Source organism: Capsella rubella, unplaced genomic scaffold, assembly GCF_000375325.1.
Source record: "Capsella rubella cultivar Monte Gargano unplaced genomic scaffold, Caprub1_0 scaffold_7, whole genome shotgun sequence".
In the NCBI taxonomy this organism is placed as follows: Eukaryota; Viridiplantae; Streptophyta; class Magnoliopsida; order Brassicales; family Brassicaceae; genus Capsella; species Capsella rubella.
Genome location: NW_006238917.1, coordinates 13,995,914 through 14,010,954, shown reverse-complemented (window position 1 = coordinate 14,010,954; position 15,041 = coordinate 13,995,914). Strand labels below are relative to the sequence as shown.

Below are 15,041 nucleotides of genomic sequence, written 5' to 3'. Positions count from 1 at the left end.
TTGTCCTGAAAAACAAAGCAAGCTATTATTGAACAGATAAGTTCATCTTCATAAGCAATGAAAGAAGAAATTTTTAACTGAAATTCCTTAAATGCAATCATTAACCCACTCTACATTAGCCTTAATATATGAAGATCTTTCTATAAGGGCTCTTCATATATCACTCTGCAGGAGTTCTTAATTTCCCTTGCCCTTCATAACTTTAGCTACTTTCTTGGATTTATTCTCTTATGTCAGAAGAACCTCGCATGAGAACATTCCATTTCCTCATAACAACAATTATCGTCCTTAACCTCGTTCTTTTCCCCCTGCTCTACAGATAGTTTCCTCTTGGTTTTCTGAGGATTTTCAGAAGCATCATTATGACCAGTTTCATCTAAGCACTGCCATCAACAAAGACACATTAGTATTCAAAGGTGACACTAACAGGAGAGGTCAAATGGTTATTATAAAGAGAAAGATATGTGAACCAAATTCACTTTAACAAAGGTCTTATGATCTTCCAAAGCATATTTCTCCAATTCCATACATTCCTCTAACATTCTTCGAACACTCAAGACTGTGAAGGAGCTACCTTTTCAGAAGTTATTCCTTTAACATTCCTCCTATTCATCAAAATTTATTCTCATCTGGATGTTTTGCATTATTGGAGAGATAACTCACACCTTTTCGGCGCGTTAACTACATGAAAATGGATATCCATTGCCATGTAAGTTAACGCATCGAAACGATTTTGGTTCTCTCTCCGATAATGCAAAACATTTAGATGAGGATGACTTTTCATGAATAAAAGAATCATTTACAAATTTTTATTATTATTTTATAGCTCCTTCACATTCGTGAATGTTCGAAGAATGTTTGAGGAATGTATGGGAATGGAGAAATATGCTTTGGAATATCATAAGATCTTTGTTAAAATGAATTTGGTTCAAGCATTTTTCTTTTTACAATAACCATTTGACCTCTCATGTCAGTGTCACCTTTGAATACTAATGTGTCATTGTTGATGGAAGCACTTAGAAAAAGCTGATGATGATGATGTTTCAGAAAATCCTCAAGAAACTGAGAGAAAACTGTATGAAGAGCATGGAGAAAAGAAAGATGTTAGGGACAATAGTGGTTGTTATTAGGGAATAGAATGTTCCGGTGTGATGGTTCTTCGGACAAAAGAGAACAATTCCAAGAGAGTAGCTAAAGATAGGAAGGGCAAGGGGATAAAGAAATCACGCAGAGTGATATTAGGAGAGCCCTTAGAGAAAGATCTTCTTATATTAAGGCTAATGCAAAGTGAGTTACTGATTGCAATTAAGGAATTTGGGTTATAAGTTTCCTCTTTCATAGCTTATGAAGATGAACTTGTTTTTTTAGTAATGGCTTGTTTTATTTTACAGGACAACAACGATGGCTTCACTTCGTCGAATTTTAGAGGAAGATCTCCAATTAGAGATGCAGTCTCTTAATCCCATCAAAAATATCATTAACAAAGTATTTGATGAAGTGAGTACTTTAATTTGATAGTGTAACCTTTGGTTATATTGGGAGACATGTCTTTATATTGTTTGATTGGCTCATTAGGTATTAAAATTTTTTGATGACCCTAAACGTTGGGCTGAGTCTGCTGGGAAGAATACATAACTATATGAAGAGAACACAATCTAAGGAGGAAGCAAAGAAGATAATAATGAATTAGATGCTGAGGGGGATGCTGAGAGCAAGGAAGTAGCTTTAAAGAAGAGAAGAAGCCGAGAAAGAAAATTATCAAAACAAGAGGCTATTGGTGAAAAAAACGTGAAAATGGCAAACATGTATCTGGTAGAAAGAGGGCAAAACATACATAAAAATATTCAAAGAATGCAGTGATGCAAAAAACTTACGTGAGGTGTCTTAAAAGCAGACACACTAACCCACGATCAAGCAACTACTATAATAATAGTTTATAGATTTTTCAGAATAGACATCTAGATGGACAACAATTTAATACATATTACTATAATATCTATGTCTAAGCTAAGACTAAAACTCATTCATAGCATAAATAAGGAGAGTTATATCAAGTAAATAATTATATTGATCTCAAATCTTCTTCAAAATGTTATCAACTATTTTTTACTTTTTAAATAAGCTTTTCTCTATTGATTTTGCCCCTTTATGGGTTGGGCTTTGGAAAAAAAATCAAAACCAGAAGAAAGCATAACATAAGCCACATTATTGCCGGAAAGAAGGATCGGGTCATATTGACACAGTGACACAGAGGGTCCGGCCATTAAATCCGGTGTATGCGAGATCCATGGCGGTGCGGTGGAGCGAGGTATCTAGGCAACTGAGAGGAAGCATTCGACTCGTGGATCCGTTTCTTTTCTTTTGGCCAACCAAAACCGCTAGGAATCTACCAAAAAGACCCACCCTTCAACCACTCGACACATTCTAGACAGCTCCCATACTAATCAAGCCGAATTCCGACCTAACCCCTCCTTCCCAGCTCTGACAACCTTTGAAACGCCAAACCAGACTCCTTTATATAGGCCATGAGGAAACAAGTCAGGGTGATGATTGGGGCCGACGAATCAATGGGAAGTCTAACCATCAACAACCTGCGACGACGATCAAGATCCCAAAGGATCTACCATTAACTACCATGATGATTTGACCGATCCTAACTTTTCTCCTGACGACTTCCGACATTGATACATAGTCGAATAATTGGACGAGCCACGAAAACCTTTGCTTAAAACCGGCAAAGATTACTGCAAAATTCTTCTACCAAGTCTCCGGATCTGTAACCGCATCAAAAGGAGAAGAACCTGCCTCTGTGCTTCAAAGCGTACCAAAGGAATGGCGTTCAAAAGCCACTAAGAAAGAGATCTAGATCTGAGCTTGGACTAGAAGAGAGAGAAAAGGGAGAGGGGATGGAACGATTATCCTCTGGGAAGAGACAATGTAGCTAAGCGTTCCCACAAATAAATAATCAAAACTAAGCGTGAAACTTCAAAAGAGCATGGAAACATTTAATGCTTGATGCATGAAAGTTTTACAAATCTATGTTATATATTGTTCTAGTTACTAGAAGAACTAAAAAAAAATTTGAAGCTAGGTTAACTGTTGACGATTACAATTTCTAATCTAATACTGTTTTGGTCGAGATTTGAGAACCGAAAAGGACACAAAATCAGACAAACCAAACATGAACAAATGTTTTGAGAAACCCACAACATAAATTGATTTAGGAACCAAATACATACCTCTCTATCAAGTTTATTGTAACGCCCATGATCAACTTTGGGAAGTGTTGACACCAACAATTTATGATTAGACGACTTAGTTTTAAATCATCGATTACGCTCAATTTTTTGTTAGGGAGCAACCCCACGTTGACTTAAAAGGCAGCCGTTTTTCTTGATTTTAGAGTTTTTCGCTTCCTGAAAGTTGAGAGAAAAGAACAGAGAGTGAGAGTTGATCAAAAACGTTAATTTTCAAAGTTTTATGTGGCATGTGGGTGTTAGGAAGGTTCTGATCTTCCTCTTTTCTTCTTGTTTTTTTTTATTATTATTCATTCTAATCAAGAGGTGAGTGTATGATTAAGGCTTATCTAAGCGGTTTGATTATTGTTTTGGGTGATTTCATGATTGTTTGGTTGATTCCTTTGCTTGTGTTAGTGTTTCTATGTCTTGGTGCCTTTGTACAACCTACTGGTGCAATATTAGGGAATCACTGTCGATTGACACCCATGAGCTGTGTTGCGAGGCTGGTCGCTAGTGACGATTGACACCAGTGATGGGTGTCGACTGACACCCATGAGCTGTGTTGCGAGGCTGGTCGCTAGTGACGATTGACACCAGTGATGGGTGTCGATTGACACTACTCGTCATTTCAGATTTCAGGTGCGAGTATCGAATAACACTAGGAGGGTGTCGATCGACACCAGTCGTCAGCAGACGACTAAGTTTGTTGTTTCTTTGTTGTTTGTTATTTGTTTACATTTTTTACATGATTGTGATTGATATTACTTGTGTGTATAGCCGAGTTGTTAGGATGATTGTCTCACCAAATATTTCTGGCAATACTTATGCATCTCTTGTTTGTGATGTAGCTAAAATCAAAGTGTGACCGTGGATTGAAGGCGAGAAGAGAAGAATGATCTTGGCACGCGCTAGTTGCTATGGTTTATTTATGATAGTGTGAGGATGCTAGACTTTGGAACTTAGAAGCATGTTAGGATTGTTAGGATAATTGTTGGTTTTAAGTTATTCAATTTATTAAAATAATTGTGGTTGTTTTTCTGCTGGATTTTTTTTTTTGTCAACAAACCCCATACACTAGTCTATCGAGATTGAATCTTTTCAAGAGAGAGCCAAAACAGGGGCCGATTGACCTACATGAGAAAATCAGAAACCTCGAGCCCTTGCACATTTTTCATGTTTATCGTCGCGGACGTTGAAGGCTCTAGAAATATGCCTAATACTAAACACAATAAAATATTTCCGAAGAAGAGTAAAAACTTGAATCTCTGAGGCAAATGACGACCAATCATATATGTGGGCTAGCATATTGGCCAAATCCTGGCAATCGGTCGCAATAGTAATCCGGGTGATCGCGTGCTCTACTAAGCCCTTCAAAGTCTAAATCAAAGAGTCTAGTTTTACATGGAGAGAAGAGAGGCTCCTTGGTGAGCACTTCAACCCAAGTAGAAGGGTTCGTCCCTCTATCGAGAGCACTCACCCAAGCCCACTTCTACTGTCCATCTCCACCCATGAGCCATCAATAAAGAAAACAAGCTCATCCCTCGGTAGGGATGCTATTTTCTTCACATGCCTCACCCTCATTCTGTGGATCGTCCTTGGTATTGGCTTTCTTCGATAGCGCTTCTTCAAGAATTTCCTTATCCACTATATCTTGTGGGGATTCAACCACCAAAGAGTTTCTTATTTCGTGCTTTCTAGATGAACCACAAAAGCCATGGAAAAATTCGTAGGCTTTCATCTGAAACACCTCTTGCCTTCCCGCTCCAAAACATATAATTCATACTACTATACAAAGAAGATATTGGAAATATTTGGGGTGCCGAGGGGGTAGACGAGAAAGCCCATACTTGACGAGCATGAGGGCATTCAAAAAATAGGTGATTAATAGTCTCTTCCTCCGCCTCACAACAAGGGCATTCTTTATCTCAACCAATATGGCGATAATGTAATCTCTGGCATATTGCTAAGAAACCGGCCACGCATTGCCACACCAGATGTTTTAACTTCCGACTGGTTTTTAAGTTCCAAGCTTGCGCCTTGAGTGCCGTAACAATGGGTCCCTGAGAAGGGAGGTCGCTAGCTGGCCGAGAGATAGCTCTCGCGGCTTGGTAACCCAATTTGACTGAATAGTTCCCAGACTTGGTTAAGGTCCAACTATACCCGTCGCGATAACATGTTGACACTAATCAAAGGATCCCGACTAGAGGAGAGGCCAATGGGAGGCCGCGCTGGAGTGTCTGGGATCCAAGGGTCCGTCCGGGATCCAAGGGTCCGTCCACACATAAGTGTCAAAGCCTGATCCAATGGGTTTCATAATTATGAATTTTAGAACCTCTTTTCCAGCAAGCAGGCTTCTCCAACCATAGGATGGAATGTTTGACGTCGAGATTTCCAAGGGGCTACTATAGCGGAAGTAGCTCCCCTTGAAGACCCTACTAAGCAGAGAATCTGGAAAAAAAAGTAGTCTCCATAATTGCTTTGGTAAGAGAGCAAGATTGAAATATTATAGAACTCAGAAGCCAAGGCCTCCATCTGAGAATTGAGAGCAAATTTGGTCCCATGAAATCCAATGGATACCTCTACTATCGGCTCTATTACTCCACCAAAAATGCGCCATTACACTATTTAACTTAGTACATATAGCTTTTGGTAATAGGAAACACGACATTACATACGTCGGAAGTGCTTGGGCTTGGGATTTTGTCCTCACCACGCTTCGATAGAAATTTAGAAGACCAAGAGTTAACTCTACTATTCATTTTATCTTTAACGAAAGCGAAGACCTGTGCCTTGGATCCATGGATCTTTTCAGCGAGGCCCAAGTAAATTCCCATTCCTCCTTCCTATGCAATACCCAATATTGTCTTAATTTCATGTCGAGTTGAGGCGGCTTCCTTTGTTCCAAACATGATAGATGACTTATCAAGATTTATTTCTTGTCATGAGGCACGACCATAAAGCCGGATCATATCGATCACTGTGCGGCTTTGGAGAGCATCGACCTTATAGAAAAATAAACTATCATTTGCAAAAAGGAGGTGGGATACTCGTGGACTGGCACACGCCACCCGAAGATCTTGTATCGTACATAGTCTTTACGCCTGCTTGAATTGCGCAATTAGAGATTTTGTACATAAAATAAATAAGTATGGAGAGATACCCCGCTTTGGTCTAATTCTTCCTCGAGTTTAATTTCTCGGTCATAGGTTGTTATACGAAATAGATATGGAAGAAATTATTACAAATTTTGGTAGTTTTAAATGTAACATTTATACACGGGTTGTATAACGAGACGATTTTGAATCGATATTACTTTAATTTTAAACTCTATAGAAAATTTAAAATAAAATTATTGACAGTGCTATAAGTTTGAACATAAGTTTAATTTCCCAGTAATAAGCTGTTATGTGAAATCCATATTGAAGCAATTATTACAAATTTTGAATACTTCAAAATTACATTTATAAACGGTTTGTAAGCAGGACGGGTTCGAATCGATATTATTAAAATATTATTAATTTTATACTTTATAATTGGTTAAAACTTCATTATACTATTTTTTAACAACACCAATAGAAGACATGTCGTATCAAGCTGATTTAATTAAGTTTGATATAATGTAGTCTTAATCATTTTAAAACAAATTCTATCTTAATAGAAAATTTTAAATTTTAAATTTTAAAATTAAATACTTGTCCTGCAGTGTAGCACTGATTGAAATCTAGTTAAAATAATATAAAAATTAGTTTGTGCCTTTCCAAAGATATTTAACACCTTTAAAATATAAATATATTTAAGTTTAATAATAATTTATATTTTAGACACTTATAAAAGGATGACTGATAAACATCATGTCATGTCTTCTTCCACCCAAAGAATTGAAGCTTAATTCAATAGTCACCAAACCCAAAACAAGTGAATGTTTTAGCTTACGGTTGATTCTAGGTTTACTGAATTCATTAACAATATATCTTTTATTTTATTATTTTCAAGATTTCTACCTTTGTATGTATTGAGTATGTCAAGATACAATAAACCATTATGTTCTACTTTATATTGGTCTATTCTATATTAACTAAGTTAGGATAGTATAGACCATTAAGCTCGTCTCTACATTGGTCTATACTATACATACGGGTTATGTTAAGACAAAATAGATTAGCATCATTTATATTATTAGCTTGCCTTGTAAGCTTATCCCTTATCCCACATACATATATGTGTGGCTGTAAACCTAATGAAGTATGGAGAGCAATACTCTCTCTCTCTTCTGTTCTTGGTTACTATTCATTTTCTCTCCCAATCTCTTTCTCATTCTTGTTCCTCAAATCTAACACAAACTAGATGCTTTCTCCTTCATATACTTGATTTAATCTCTATTATATTCAGATATATTGTTGGATATATGTGTGGATTTCATCACAAGCTGATGGTCTCTTCATTTTAAGAACGAGTTCCCTTGTATGGTTAAAGAGAGATTCATTCACCAAGTGATTGTCTACTCTCTATTATGAGCTTAGTCTCATAGAAACTAACAGTATGTTGTACCCATTAAAAATAAAATAATATTATTAAATATTTATTCAGAAAAATAACCAGTAGAAAAAGACTAGAAAATACAAATAGTCAACAAAATTCGTAAACATTAGTATTTCTTACCTTCACTATCAATCTTGTAACCATGTATCTAGGGATTCAAAATGGGTCCAAATGTATTGATCAACTCAATCCAATTCAATCCGAAAACTTATTGAGATTAAAATTTGAGTCTTAATGAGTTAATGGGTTTATTGGATTGGGTTTTATTGAGTTTGGTTAAAATAGATTGATGAGTTGACAAAAACCAAACCAAGACAGTTTAATTGATTATAATACCAAATTAAACTGATTTTTTCAAATTTTCTTCATCATTGATTCGATCGAATCAAGCATTCTCATACTTCTTCTTCTTCGATAGATATACTCAATCACCCAAGGTTTCTCATACCTCTTATTCTTCTACTTCGATCGTATCGTTGTGTATCGATAAAGGATCATTGATCATGGATAAGTTTCACAATTAAGGAAGTTTCGAACAAGCTTTTTAGGGATTTGTGTATGAATCTATCGAGAAGACAAAATTAATACATAGGTATGTATATGGTTCCTAGATTGGTTCATTTTGTGTGTTTTTCATAATTTTTTTTCATGTTTGGTTTGTTTGATTTTGTGTCGTTTTAGGTTCTCAAATCTTGACTGAAACAGTGTTAGCTTAGAAATTAGAATCTTCAACAATTAGCTTAGCTTAGAAATTTCATTTAGTTCTTCCAATACCTAGAACAAGATATAACATGTATTTATAGAAGTTTCACACCTCAAGCATTAAACGTTTCCATGATCTTTAGAATTTTCATACTTAGTTTTGCTTATTCATCTGTAGGAACGCTTAGCTTTTATATATTCTACTTACACAATCACAAAACAAGTATTATAAAAATCATAATCCAACAATCTAAGTATCTAATTATTATTCTATTATTCCTTCGATGTTTAATCCTATAAAGAAAATTGTATGCCTCTTATGACTTACACAAACAATGGTTAATGACTAATAATATACAAGGATTAGTGAAAGCAAAAGTTTCAAAATTTTAATTAAATAAATTTCAGAATTACTATGTACCCTTCGTTTATTTAATTAACCCTTCAATCTTAATCTTCAATTGTCGATTTTGAATTTTTCTTAATGCAAGCAGTTTAGGTTTTTATTTATTTTAAACCAAAATTTTCATTAGAAATTCTTTAATTATTGAAAAATTTGAAGCCCACAACATATGGTAAAAGAAATTAAGAAAAGCCCAATAAAAATGAATATATAAAAGGCTTAGATGTTTTTTTTATATAAAAAATGTAAAATATGTCCCATATACTTTGTTGCCTGAATCCACCGCTTCACCTGATTGTGTAGTGGGCCAGGCCTGTGTCCACCCAAGTTAAGCAAAAAACCTAATAGAAGAAAATATTTGACCTAAACACTTAAACGACACACACAAACACATAGTCTCATGTCCTTTCTTCAACACATAGTCTTATCTTCTATGAGAAACACCACAACACAAACCCTATCAAATCTTGTGCTGTAGTCTCTCTCTCTCTCTCTCTCTCTCTCTCTCTCTCTCTCTCTCTCTCTCTCTCTCTCTCTCTCTTCCCAGCAATCCTGGCACAATAATCGATGATGATGCAAGCACTCCTCTAAATCTTAGATTGGGCGTTGTTTACTCAAATTCACACACTCCATCGTCTGAATCTCTTCTTTCTCCGCCGTCTCTAATTCTTCAGATCCGAAACATTTTGGATTCTTCCTTCTCTTCAAAGAATTTCTTCCTTCTCTCGATTAATTTGATATTGTGTATGGGTTTTTAAGTATTGAGTTGAATTTTGTTTCTGGGTTAGCTGATTTTGTAGGTTTATTATAAGATCTGTGCAAGAATGTTTTCTCACTTGGGTTGTGAGATTAACCAAACGAGAGGAAGAACAAAACCCATAAAGTGTTTGCTTTTATTCCTCACTAACAATTCATTATTCTTTATCAAGCTCAAAATTCCTAACTTGCCTTTTGATTGTCTTATTTTATGGCTTTTTTGTTCTTTGGTGTAGAAGAATCTCAAAGTTTGCTAGCTGGAGGCAGATGAAGATTATGCTCGGAGATTTGAATCTTAATGAGGTGATTTTCTTACCAGATATTATAAAACAGTCAAGATCTTCAGTTTTTTCATACTAGTCAAAATTCACCCACCAAGTAATTACTTTGATTCTTCAGTGACAATTTCGTTGTTAATAAGGAGGCTTAGAACTATGATTGCTTAAAAGGTAAAATCTTAAGCATGCTCATACCAAGAATTTAATTTTCTTACCTTGCTTTGTATTTTGTTTTCCTCTTTAAGATAGTTTGTTCTTGTTTCATTGAATTTTTATGTTAAAACTTTATATCAATAAAGATTTGGTTTTATGTTTATTACGAATAGATCATTGAAATTAAAAATTTAAAAACTTTAAAATTAGAAATTGAAATTTATATATTGATTCAAAGCCATTAACAGCACTAATTTAACGCTATCATAATAAATACAAGTAGATTTTAACCCGCGGTACACCGCGGGACAAACATTTTATTTTTAATTTATATTTATAAAACTTTTAAAATTTTTGTTGGAATTCTTTTAATAAATATTAAGATTACATAATATTAATCTTTACTTAAACTATTTTGATTATATATGTCCTATATTGATGTTATTAAAAATAGTAAAATAAAATCATTAACCCGTATTGAAGTATGAGATTATTGATATTTTAATTTTTATTTATTAATATCAATTCAAACCTGTCATGTCTTACAACCCGTCTCGTCATATAATTGGTTTAAAGCATATTATAGCATGGTCAATAATATTTGAGTTTAAAATTGGTGCAGACTGCAGAGTTATAATAATAATATTACTTTTAAAATAATATCAAAATATTTTTAATATTTTTCATTAAATATGTAATTAACAATTCTTTCCGTCTTACAACCCGTTATGTTTTACAACCCGTCCCGTCATATAATCACCAAAAAAATAAACGACGTTTAAAACTATGGCAGTTAAATAATACTTTAGTTTAAACTTGGTGTTGAGTTAAAATATTAATAAAATTTAGATTTTTAAAGATATTCAAAATATTTATAATATCTAAAACATTATAATATTAATAATACTTCGTACCTTTTATAGAGTTTAAATATTTAGAATATTTTAAACACTCTATAAAGATTAAATATTTATAATATATAAATTTAAATATATTATAATATTTTGAAACTTTTTCAAAAGGTTTAATTTGTTCAAATAAAATACCGGATTAAATGGAATAAAACTTTTAAGAAATCAAGCTTTTTGCTCATTCGTATTTAGAAGCATATATAAGGTCCTATTTATTAAGGTTATGAACCATTGTCAACCGTTAAACATATACGTCCGTTTTCAAAAATTCAAATTGCAGCATATGCAAAAAAAAAAAAATTGGATTTTTATTGTACTTATTGTTTATGTAAGAAAATACATTAACAACAAATAAGAACATATAAAGTTATTGGACAAAAATTTGAGAAAATGAATTGAAAAATAAGTAAAATAATATTGTATATTTATTATGGAAAGATATTAGGAATTTTGTTAAATATGATTATTTCCATATTTCATATAAATAATTAAATAAGTTTGAACCCAAAGGTTTTTTTCATAAATTGCTGCAAAAATGTTAATATATATAACATATTTGTAACCACTATAATATATCCTATTAAAATTGCATCACAAAAAGCTGTTATTTAAGTGGCAGACCTATGGTAGCGTGCGGTGATATATATAGCATTTTTCTTAAAATGCTATAGAATTGTTAAATAGCGTTATTTGGCCGCTATTAAAAGCCAAAATTCTTGTATATAGCTTTAATGGTTCATTGTTCTTGTTTTCATGACTTTATTACTAATCTTTGTTGCATATTGCTACTGCCATTTTTAGATGATCTGTTTTTATGAAGTAGAAAACACTTTTATGAAGATCTTTGTTCTCTTGTTTCCTTTATTGGAGATTCAGTAGTTTAATGATGATTCAGTAATAGTTGATAACATTTGAAGAAGATTTGAGATCAGTAGAATTAAACACTTGATATAGCTCTCCTTCTTTACATCTACTTCTCTGCTCTCCACATCTCCCTCATCATCTACATAATAATTATCCACCACGTAGCCTGATTTCGAAGAACCAAGACACATCTAGCATGTGGCTATGATTTCGTTGATGGTCTTTACAAAGTCTTGCGTATGAACTCAAGGTTTTCTTTAGTAATACCTCGAAAAGAACCTAACAATTTTTTTGAGATTTTGACATTGGGAGATGCTCATTCCAGCTGGAAGATGATTCAAGATAGTCCTACTCATATGCCTTACATCAATACTCACATATGCATCATATGGTGTTTTATATTATGATGCTTATGTATTTGACTTTAAGGAATCTCGAGTTATGAGTTTTGATCTTAGGTCTGAACAATATAAGCATCATAATATAAAACACCATTGATGCATATGTGAGTATATATTGATGTAAGGCATATGAGTAGGACTATCTTGAGTCAACTTCCAGCTGGAATGATCATCTCCCAATGTCAAAACCTCAAAAAAATTCTTAGGTTCTTTTCGCGGCAGTACGAAAGGAAACCTTGAGTTCATACACAAGACTTTGTAAACACCATCGACGGGATCATAGCCCAGCATGTGTTGTTAGATGTGTCTTGGTTCATCATATAGTTATGTAGTTCTTTCCTAGCAGACTTATTCCAACGTTTAGGAGCATCACAAATTTCTAATACCTAACAAGCCAATAAAACAATATAAGGACTTTCTCCCAATATACCCAAGAGGTTACATAATCAAATTAAAGTACTCACTTCATCCAATACCTTAATAATGAAATTCTTGAAGGGATAAAGAGACTGCATCTCTAATTGGAGATCTTTCTCTAAAATTCGACGAAGTGAAGCCATTGTAGTTGTCCTGAAAAACAAAGCAAGCTATTATTGAACAGATAAGTTCATCTTCATAAGCAATGAAAGAAGAAATTTTTAACTGAAATTCCTTAAATGCAATCATTAACCCACTCTACATTAGCCTTAATATATGAAGATCTTTCTATAAGGGCTCTTCATATATCACTCTGCAGGAGTTCTTAATTTCCCTTGCCCTTCATAACTTTAGCTACTTTCTTGGATTTATTCTCTTATGTCAGAAGAACCTCGCATGAGAACATTCCATTTCCTCATAACAACCATTATCGTCCTTAACCTCGTTCTTTTCCCCCTGCTCTACAGATAGTTTCCTCTTGGTTTTCTGAGGATTTTCAGAAGCATCATTATGACCAGTTTCATCTAAGCACTGCCATCAACAAAGACACATTAGTATTCAAAGGTGACACTGACAGGAGAGGTCAAATGGTTATTATAAAGAGAAAGATATGTGAACCAAATTCACTTTAACAAAGGTCTTATGATCTTCCAAAGCATATTTCTCCAATTCCATACATTCCTCTAACATTCTTCGAACACTCAAGACTGTGAAGGAGCTACCTTTTCGGAAGTTATTCCTTTAACATTCCTCCTGTTCATCAAAATTTATTCTCATCTGGATGTTTTGCATTATTGGAGAGATAACTCACACCTTTTCGGCGCGTTAACTACATGAAAATGGATATCCATTGCCATGTAAGTTAACGCGTCGAAACGATTTTGGTTCTCTCTCCGATAATGCAAAACATTCAGATGAGGATGACTTTTCATGAATAAAAGAATCATTTACAGTTTTTTTATTATTATTTTATAGCTCCTTCACATTCGTGAATGTTCGAAGAATGTTTGAGGAATGTATGGGAATGGAGAAATATGCTTTGGAATATCATAAGATCTTTGTTAAAATGAATTTGGTTCAAGCATTTTTCTTTTTACAATAACCATTTGACCTCTCATGTCAGTGTCACCTTTGAATACTAATGTGTCATTGTTGATGGAAGCACTTAGAAAAAGCTGATGATGATGATGTTTCAGAAAATCCTCAAGAAACTGAGAGAAAACTGTATGAAGAGCATGGAGAAAAGAAAGATGTTAGGGACAATAGTGGTTGTTATTAGGGAATAGAATGTTCCGGTGTGATGGTTCTTCGGACAAAAGAGAACAATTCCAAGAGAGTAGCTAAAGATAGGAAGGGCAAGGGAGATAAAGAAATCACGCAGAGTGATATTAGGAGAGCCCTTAGAGAAAGATCTTCTTATATTAAGGCTAATGCAAAGTGAGTTACTGATTGCAATTAAGGAATTTCGGTTATAAGTTTCCTCTTTCATAGCTTATGAAGATGAACTTGTTTTTTTAGTAATGGCTTGTTTTATTTTACAGGACAACAACGATGGCTTCACTTCGTCGAATTTTAGAGGAAGATCTCCAATTAGAGATGCAGTCTCTTAATCCCTTCAAAAATATCATTAACAAAGTATTTGATGAAGTGAGTACTTTAATTTGATAGTGTAACCTTTGGTTATATTGGGAGACATGTCTTTATATTGTTTGATTGGCTCATTAGGTATTAAAATTTTTTGATGACCCTAAACGTTGGGCTGAGTCTGCTGGGAAGAATACATAACTATATGAAGAGAACACAATCTAAGGAGGAAGCAAAGAAGATAATTATGAATTAGATGCTGAGGGGGATGCTGAGAGCAAGGAAGTAGCTTTAAAGAAGAGAAGAAGCCGAGAAAGAAAATTATCAAAACAAGAGATTATTGGTGAAAAAACGTGAAAATGGCAAACATGTATCTGGTAGAAAGAGGGCAAAACATACATAAAAATATTCAACGAATGCAGTGATGCAAAAAACTTACGTGAGGTGTCTTAAAAGCAGACACACTAACCCACGATCAAGCAACTACTATAATATTAGTTTATAGATTTTTCAGAATAGACATCTAGATGGACAACAATTTAATACATATTACTATAATATCTATGTCTAAGCTAAGACTAAAACTCATTCATAGCATAAATAAGGAGAGTTATATCAAGTAAATAATTATATTGATCTCAAATCTTCTTCAAAATGTTATCAACTATTTTTTACTTTTTAAATAAGCTTTTCTCTATTGATTTTGCCCCTTTATGGGTTGGGCTTTGGAAAAAAAATCAAAACCAGAAGAAAGCATAACATAAGCCACATTATTGCCGGAAAGAAGGATCGGG

The 15,041-nt window shown here is 33.9% G+C and overlaps 2 long non-coding RNA genes across 4 annotated transcripts in view; both read left to right on the top strand.

Annotated features, from left to right (window-relative positions):
- The window catches only part of LOC111829240, an 8,110-nt gene extending 3,774 nt beyond the window's left edge, over positions 1-4,336 (top strand). Inside the window, exons 4-5 of one of the 2 annotated variants that reach the window (XR_002832742.1) lie at positions 1,392-1,497; positions 1,576-1,852. This is a non-coding gene — a long non-coding RNA (uncharacterized LOC111829240). Of the gene's footprint in view, positions 1-1,391; positions 1,498-1,575; positions 1,853-4,087 lie in introns of those variants that run through there. The other variant, XR_002832741.1, reaches the window with a different exon arrangement.
- Positions 4,337-9,235: 4,899 nt separating this feature from the next.
- The window catches only part of LOC111829744, a 9,732-nt gene continuing 3,926 nt past the window's right edge, over positions 9,236-15,041 (top strand). The window contains exons 1-5 of one of the 2 annotated variants that reach the window (XR_002833101.1): positions 9,236-9,766; positions 9,876-9,942; positions 10,039-10,088; positions 14,205-14,310; positions 14,389-14,664. This is a non-coding gene — a long non-coding RNA (uncharacterized LOC111829744). Of the gene's footprint in view, positions 9,767-9,875; positions 9,943-10,038; positions 10,089-14,204; positions 14,311-14,388; positions 14,665-15,041 lie in introns of those variants that run through there. The other variant, XR_002833100.1, reaches the window with a different exon arrangement.